The sequence below is a fragment of the Oncorhynchus kisutch genome, unplaced genomic scaffold, assembly GCF_002021735.2.
Source record: "Oncorhynchus kisutch isolate 150728-3 unplaced genomic scaffold, Okis_V2 scaffold1398, whole genome shotgun sequence".
Classification (NCBI taxonomy): Eukaryota; Metazoa; Chordata; class Actinopteri; order Salmoniformes; family Salmonidae; genus Oncorhynchus; species Oncorhynchus kisutch.
Window position 1 is genome coordinate 53,391 of NW_022263343.1, and position 8,876 is coordinate 62,266.

The 8,876-nt window shown below is 39.9% G+C and overlaps 1 long non-coding RNA gene across 1 annotated transcript; it reads left to right on the top strand.

The window, feature by feature from the left end:
- Positions 1–504: 504 nt before the first annotated feature.
- On the top strand, positions 505–6,301 carry LOC116366225 (uncharacterized). Its single transcript, XR_004208251.1, has 3 exons — positions 505–552; positions 1,258–1,341; positions 5,245–6,301. It is a non-coding gene; the product is annotated as an uncharacterized LOC116366225 (long non-coding RNA).
- The last annotated feature ends 2,575 nt before the right edge of the window (positions 6,302–8,876 follow it).

Here is an 8,876-nt window from a genome sequence, read left to right on the forward strand (position 1 = left end):
AAAAGGAGTCAGGCACAGGAGAGTTGAGATGCGTGGACGAGGTATTTAATACACGAAAAAACACCTGTATGGAAACAATATACCGGACTTTGGCGGAAGTCGTGACCGTTCCTCTTATAGAATATTAGCTCAACAGTATTGTGGAGCTCCTGTGCCTAAATATAAACAGTACCAGCACCCATTTCAGTCCAAGTCAAGCACTGAATTAGATAATTGAACATATCATATATTTTTAGAGAATAAAGAAAGTGCCAGAACTGTCAAGACAATAACATTTGTTTCTGTTTCTCATTGTTACTACAGGACTAGAATTAAGTCTGAGGCCAGTAACATCAACAGTAATGACAAACCCAGCCTGCCTCTCTCCTTCCACACTGAGTGCAAACCCACAGTCACTGGGTCCTGATTGTGACAGTGGGGCCCAGTTTGCACTGCAGGATCCAGAGATGGCATCAGTGAAGCTGGAAGACTGCAGTCAAACACTGGAGCTGAATGTCAACATTAAAGATGAAGAAGAAGAGGAGGAGAAGATTGGGAAATGTGTTAATCATGGTAAGAGCTGGTTCTAACTAACTAAGTTTGTTGTTCATTCCAACTTCCCACTGTGTATGAAAAGTTGCAGTAGAACTGTTTCATGATGAACTGTTTCAATGAGACGGTAGGTGTTATTTTATGCTACTGAGACGTGCATGGTTTGACACCAGTATTGCCAGCATTTGTTTTATTAACTGGGCTATCTGGAGTGATCAGAGAGTAGACTAAAGAAGTGAAGTAGACAAACTGCCAGTGTTTTAAAGTTCTATGAAATGAGTCTGTGTAGTTACTAACTCTTGTGATAGTGAGTGGAGGATGATATGAAATTAGTCTGTGTAGTTACTAACCTTTGATAGTAAGTGGAGGATGACACTCCCCTTTTTAGCTTTCATCTCTTACCCACTTTTAGAATAGTTATATTCCCCTGTATTGTACAGCCTACTGATATAAATACATACGTCACATATGTCACCCGGTACAGACAGAAGAGGACTGGCCACCCATTTGAGCCTGCTTCCTCTCATTTCTTCCAAAGTTCCTGCTTTCTAGGGAGTTTATCCTGGCTACTGTGCTTCTACATCTGCATTGCTTGCTCTTTTGGGATTTCGGGTTGGTTTCTGTAAAGGACTTTGTTACAACTTATGTAAAAAGAGCTTCATAAATACATTTGATTGACATGTATATCACACCAATTGACTGGTTGTTCTGATATTGTTCACACAGGAGACCATGTTGAGACATTCTCTACATCCAGAGAGCATCAGCAGGAAGATCACAGAGCAAAGATGTCTCACCACTGCCCACATTGTGAGGAGATTTTCCCAATTCTATCAAAGCTAAAAATACACCTAAAAATACACACAGGAGAGAAGCCTTACTCATGTTCTGAATGTGGAAAATGCTTCAAAACATCAACTGAACTAAAAGTTCATCAGAGAACACACACAGGAGAGAAGCCTTACTCCTGCTCTGAATGTGGAAAATGCTTCAAAACATCAACTGAACTAAAAGTTCATCAGAGAACACACACAGGAGAGAAGCCTTACTCCTGCTCTGAATGTGGAAAATGCTTCAAAAGATCAACTGCACTAAAAATTCATCTGACAAAACACACAGGAGAGAAGCCTTACTCCTGCTCTGACTGTGGAAAGAGATTCTCTCACCTGGGAAACTTAAAACAACATGAACGTATACACAAAGGAGAGAAGCCTTACTCCTGCTCTGACTGTGGAAAGAGATTCTCTTACCTGGGATACTTAAAACAACATGAACGTATACACAAAGGAGAGAAGCCTTACTCCTGCTCTGACTGTGGAAAGAGATTCTCTTACCTGGGATACTTAAAACAACATGAACGTATACACAAAGGAGAGAAGCCTTACTCCTGCTCTGACTGTGGAAAGAGATTCTCTTACCTGGGATACTTAAAACAACATGAACGTATACACAAAGGAGAGAAGCCTTACTCCTGCTCTGACTGTGGAAAGAGATTCTCTTCACTGGTCCACTTAAAAAAACATGAACATATACACAAAGGAGAGAAGCCTTACTCCTGCTCTGAATGTGGGGCGAGTTTCTCTTCACTGGTCCACTTAAAAAAACATGAACGTATACACACAGAGAAGCCTTACTCCTGCTCTGAATGTGGAAAATGCTTCAAAAGATCAACTGCGCTAAAAATTCATCAGAGAACACACACAGGAGAGAAGCCTTACTCCTGCTCTGAATGTGCAAAATGCTTCAAAGCATCAACATCACTAAAAATTCATCAGAGAACACACACAGGAGAGAAGCCTTACTCCTGCTCTGACTGTGGAAAGAGATTCTCTTACCTGGGATACTTAAAACAACATGAACGTATACACAAAGGAGAGAAGCCTTACTCCTGCTCTGACTGTGGAAAGAGTTTCTCTCGACCGTGCACCTTAAAAAGACATGAACGTATACACACAGAGAAGCCTTACTCCTGCTCTGAATGTGGAAAATGCTTCAAAAGATCAACTGCACTAAAAATTCATCAGACAAAACACACAGGAGAGAAGCCTTACTCCTGCTCTGAATGTGAAAAATGCTTCAAAACATCAACATCACTAAAAATTCATCTGAGAACACACACAGGAGAGAAGCCTTACTCCTGCTCTGAATGTGGAAAAAGCTTCAAAAGATCAACATCACTAAAACGTCACCAGAGAACACACACAGGAGAGAAGCCTTACTCCTGCTCTGACTGTGGAAATAGGTTCTCTCTAATGGGTACCTTAAAACAACATGAACGTATACACACAGGAGAGAAGCCTTACTCATGTTCTGAATGTGGAAAATGCTTCAAAACATAAACATCACTAAAAATTCATCAGAGAACACACACAGGAGAGAAGCCTTACTACTGCTCTGAATGTGGGGCGAGTTTCTCTACACTGGGCCACTTAAAAAAACATGGACATATACACAAACGAGAGAAGCCTTACCCCTGCTCTGACTGTGGAAAGAGATTCTCTCACCTGGGATACTTAATAAGCCATGAATGTATACACAAAAGAAAGAAGCCTTACTCCTTTTCTGACTGTGGGGCAAGATTCTCTCGTCCGGACACCTTAAAATGACCTGAACATGTACACACAGGAGAGAAGCGTTACTCCTGCTCTGTGTTTCTCTTGAATGTGCCATTTCAAAAGACACCAAGGGAAACATGAGTGGAGCCTTACCACTGATCTGACTGTAGGAAATGTTAAAACACCAGCTGAGCTTAAAGGTCATTAGAGAAAAGACAAAGGAGAGAAGCCTTACTTCTGCTCTCAATGTGGCAAGAGTTTTTCCCAATTGGGAAAACACACCAACGGCTACACACTTGAGAGAAGCCTTATCACTGCACTGACTGTGGGAAGAGATTCTACAGATTGGGCCAATTAAAAAGACACCAATGTACACATAAAGGAGAGAAACCTCATCAGTTTTCTCAGACCAGCTAAGAATAGACACTCCACTTAATTATCATGTCATTAAATAATTGGCAACGTTGAATTGGATCAAATGAAGAAAGTGTAGAACACTATTGTAATCCTATAGTTTCTCACTGTGAGAGAACAATGCAGAGGAAAGGGAGTGTTATAGAATGTTAGCCTCTCTTTACTGATCAGTGTGCACCTTGTCAGTTTTGTTGTGTTTTGTTAGCTTCTACTGTAAAGATATTGAGATTACCTTGAATTTGCTTTTAGGGTTGAATATCCTCTGTGAGACATCTCACAATGGAGTCTGATGGGTGACTGGGTGGTACTGCTTCCCTCTGCAGGTTTCTGTGGGAATGAGCTAGTAGACACAACACACTGATTTTGCAAAACATTAAGGACACCTGCTCTTTTCATGACATAGATTGACCAGGTGAACCCAGGTGAAAACTATAATCCTTAATGATATACAGTGGGGCAAAAAAAGTATTTAGTCAGCCACCAATTGTGCAAGTTCTCCCACTTAAAAATATGAGAGAGGCCTGTAATGTTCATCATAGGTACACTTCAACTATGACAGACAAAATTAAAGAAAAAAAATCCAGAAAATCACATTGTAGGATTTTTTTGGGGAATTTATTTGCAGATTATGGTGGAAAATAAGTATTTGGTCACCTCCTACAAACAAACAAGATTTCTGGCTCTCACAGACCTGTAACTTCTTCTTTAAGAGGCTCCTCTGTCTTCCACTCGTTACCTGTATTAATGGCACCTGTTTGAACTTGTTATCAGTATAAAAGACACCTGTCCACAACCTCAAACAGTCACACTCCAAACTCCACTATGGCCAGGACCAAAGAGCTGTCAAAGGACACCAGAAACAAAATTGTAGACCTGCACCAGGCTGTGAAGACAATCTGCAATAGGTTAAGCAGCTTGGTTTGAAGAAATCAACTGGGAGCAATTATTAGGAAATGGAAGACATACAAGACCACTGATAATCTCCCTCGATCTGGGGCTCCATGCAAGATCTCACCCCGTGGGGTAAAAATGATCACAAGAACGGTGAGCAAAAATCCCAGAACCACACGGGGGGACCTAGTGAATGACCTGCAGAGAGCTGGGACCAAAGTAACAAAGCCTACCATCAGCAAGGGCATTGAAGATTAAACGTGGCTGGGTCTTTCAGCATGACAATGATCCCAAACACACCGCCCGGGCAACGAAAGAGTGGCTTCGTAAGAAGCATTTCGAGGTCCCGGAGTGGCCTAGCCAGTCTCCAGATCTCAACCCCATAGAAAATCTTTGGAGGGAGTTGAAAGTCTGTGTTGCCCAGCAACAGCCCCAAAACATCACTGCTCTAGAGGAGATCTGCATGGAGGAATGGGCCAAAATACCAGCAACAGTGTGTGAAAACCTCGTGAAGACTTACAGAAAACATTTGACCTCTGTCATTGCCAACAAAGGGTATATAACAAAGTATTGAGATAAACTTTTGTTATTGACCAAATACTTATTTTCCACCATAATATGCAAATAAATTCATAAAAAATCCTACAATGTGATTTTCTGGTTTTTAAAAAATCATTTTGTCTATCATAGTTTAAGTGTACCTATGATGAACATTACAGGCCTCTCATCTTTTTAAGTGGGAGAACTTGCACAATTGGTGGCTGACTAAATACTTTTTTGCCCCACTGTAGTTGTTGTTGTTGTATTTATTTTGGATCCCCATTAGCTTTCAGTAGAAAACAAGATACTGCAGTTGCAGTGGGCTAAGGAATGAAAACACTGGAGAATTTTAAAAACATTGCCTGGTCTGATGAATCCCTGTTCCTGCTGTTTCACGCTGATGGGAGGAAACCACGAGTACAACATTGCAGGCTGGTGGTGGTGGTATGATGGTGTGTTTTCATGCCACATATTGGGCCCCTTGATAAAAGTGGAGCAACGTTTGTGTAAAAATCATTGCCAATCAGGTGCATCCCTTCATGGTGGCCAGGAATGATTCCAAGAACATGACAGGGAATTCAGCTTACTGCAGTGGCCTGCTGAGTCACCAGATCTCAATCCAATTGTGCATCTGTGGGAGGACATGGGAGGAAACCACGAGTACAACATTGCAGGCTGGTGGTGGTGGTATGATGGTGTGTTTTCATGCCACATATTGGGCCCCTTGATAAAAGTGGAGCAACGTTTGTGTAAAATCATTGCCAATCAGGTGCATCCCTTCATGGTGGCCAGGAATGATTCCAAGAACATGACAGGGAATTCAGCTTACTGCAGTGGCCTGCTGAGTCACCAGATCTCAATCCAATTGTGCATCTGTGGGAGGACATGGAAGGAGCTATTCAGAGTAGATCCACTCCCAGCCAACTTGACACAATTGTGGGAAGCATTGGAGTCAACATGGGCCAGCATCCCTGTGGAACGTTCTCAACACCTTGGAGAGTCCATACCCCGACTATTGAGGCTGTTCTGAGGACAAACGGAGGTATAACTCAATATTAGGAAGCCATTCCTAATGTTTTGTGTATATCAGATAAAGATGTTGTGGTGATAAGTTTTCAGCATTAGTTTGGGTGGATTCTTTTATATTACTAAACAACTTTTGTTTAATGATAAACAGGCTATGAATCGAATACTTGTGTTTTTATTAATTTGTCTTTTAATACTAGATTCATTATTTTAGTCATTGATGATGAATGTATTTGAATAACTGTATTGAAGTTAATTGATCTGGCAGCAGGTAGCCTAGCGGTTAAGAGTGTTGGGCCAGTAACTGAAAGGTTGCTGGTTTGAATCCTGAGCCGACTAGGTGAAAAATCTGTCATTGTGCCCTTGAGCAAGTCAATTAACTCTTATTTGTCCTGTAAGTCTCTCTGGATAAAACATCTGCTAAATGACAAGAATGCAATGAAAAATGTTTGTACATGAATTCATGCTGGGCAGCCACTTTTTTCTGATGTGTATAATTAAATGAAATAAACCTTTTAGTTAAATATTGTATTTTGTCGTGGTAATTTCCTGTATTACTAAATGATGAGTTTACAAACCACACACAGGTCAGAGTTATATTTTAAACATCTTTAATTATATGAGCTTCACCATAGCCCTTTGACTCTCAGATCAATTCAGTGTCTATAAATGAATTCTCTTAGAGTGCTTACAAAAGAATACTTAGTATCTTTTATAGCCAAGATACACCCCTCTCATCTCACATGGCGAACCACAGATCTCAGGAACTTCACAAAGACCTTTTACTTGAAAGAGGATTATCCCATAGCCAGATAGCATTAGCTATAAATTATCGTTCAGTTTGGTGTCTTGGATGAGGTTCTACTTCTCGTTCTTGGTACTTCATATTACCAAAACATTACCCTCATCCAATGGCATATATCAATTGTCTACTTTAGATGCTCCCATCTCAAATACACCCCACCCATGGACAAGCTCCCTGAGGGGAGTGAGCCTCTAGGTCATATACTATCTCAAAATTCAGACATTGTGGAGCCCTTCACATGGTTTCACAGATAAATTCATGATGAAGACAATGTTCAAACCTGAATTCTCCCTTTCGGATATTCTGCCTATTACCAGACATGTAAAAGACAAGCCTGACATCTCCCCTCTCTGGGCCCCAAGTGACTTTTCCCTAGAGGAGATAGGAAAATGCAACTGCCAACAGTATAGTCCAAAAGAAAACATTCTAATGACAAGTATAAAGTAAATAGAACATCTAGTTACCTAACTAATTCTGATTCAGCTACGAAAATATACAATACACAACATTGCCGCTTTGTTTATCCTGGCCAGAGGGACATGACCCTAGTAGGCTGTTGATGCTCACAATTATCCGCGTGTCGTTGTGTTAGGACTTGAGGAACAAATGGCGGGTGTATGACTTGCTTCTTTCTCCCAGTTTTGAGGCATGACGGTTATACATTGTAATACATTCCGGTTGTGATATTGTAAACAAACATCGGTTTCTTTGGAGCGCAATTCATCAACAATTCTGTATTTTGGGGAGATCATTTGAGGCCAGGAAGATGGTGAAGGAGCCATTAGGAAAGGTAGTCAGTCAGAGTGACCAGTAGTGGTTTGTGTATTGATTTCATGCATCTCAGAAGAGCAGAAGGAGGAAAGCATTGTGTTTTTCGGAGCAGGGCAGTGATTAAAGGGTGTTATATCTGGGGTTTTGTTATATATTGAGGGTTTCATCGTCTTGAGCAGAAGATTCCAGGAGTGGTTGGAGCACTAAACCGGTAGTAGATGGATTAGAAGGAAGAAAGTCAATCAGTTTTACTGTTGTTTGAAGAAGATAATCTGCCCTACTCCCGAGGGTAAAGTTGCTTTTATATTCACACATTCGGGACCATTAAGTAGACATTAAGCAGACATTTGCAAAAAGCCCTTAATAATTGTACAAATCTGTAACTAATTCATTGATTGTCACAGAAATATAAAATAGATATGGTTTATTCTTTAATGTCTAGGATACTTTTACAACCTTCGTTTTGAATAAAAAAATCCAGTTTGATTTAATAGAAATATATAAATCTTAAATGCAATGTAAAGCTGTTTAAATCAATAACTAATTCAACTTTGTCACATAATCATCAAACTAGATATGATTTATTCTATAAATGTCTAGCATATTTTTACAACCTTTTGTTTTTAATATGAAAGTCCAGTTTTGATTTGATAGAAATATTTCAAATCTATAAGATGCCATTATTGTAATGTTTTATACGTCTTTTTGCAAATGTGTGCCTTTTCTACTATAAGATTTATATTGGCTGAAACTCAACTATGATGAACATCTCAGTTAAGTGTGCTTCTATCAGGGTTCTGGTCAAATGCATGTCATTTAAAGTCAATTTAGCAATTGAACAAAAATTCATTTCAATTTGAAATGGTTCCTAATTGCAAAAACATGTAACAGAATTTGGGTATTCCAGAAATGTTGTTTACATGTAAATCAACATAACCAGGTTTTATGTTTTTAATACTGCAGATAGAACGCTCTGTGTGCCAGAGATGGTTTCATTTAGCTTGTCTGGGGATGACAATGAAGGACTTCAACAAAGCCAAAATAGAACATTATTGTAAGGGGCCTATTTTCTGTTAAATTAGAGAGTATAAATAAGATGACTGTTGTTCCTTGTAAATACTTTAAAATGTGGACCTGTTGCATAAAAATGAAACATGATTGGGCCATACGATTTAGATTGTAAACATGTACAACTTTATGAGAGCATGTGGCAGGGTCTACAGTCAATCAACGGAATACAGGAAGAAATCCAGCCCAGTCAGGACCAGGATTGTCTTGCTCCCAGGCAGACTAAATAACTTTTTTGCCGCTTTGAGGGACAATACTGTGCCACTGACACGGCC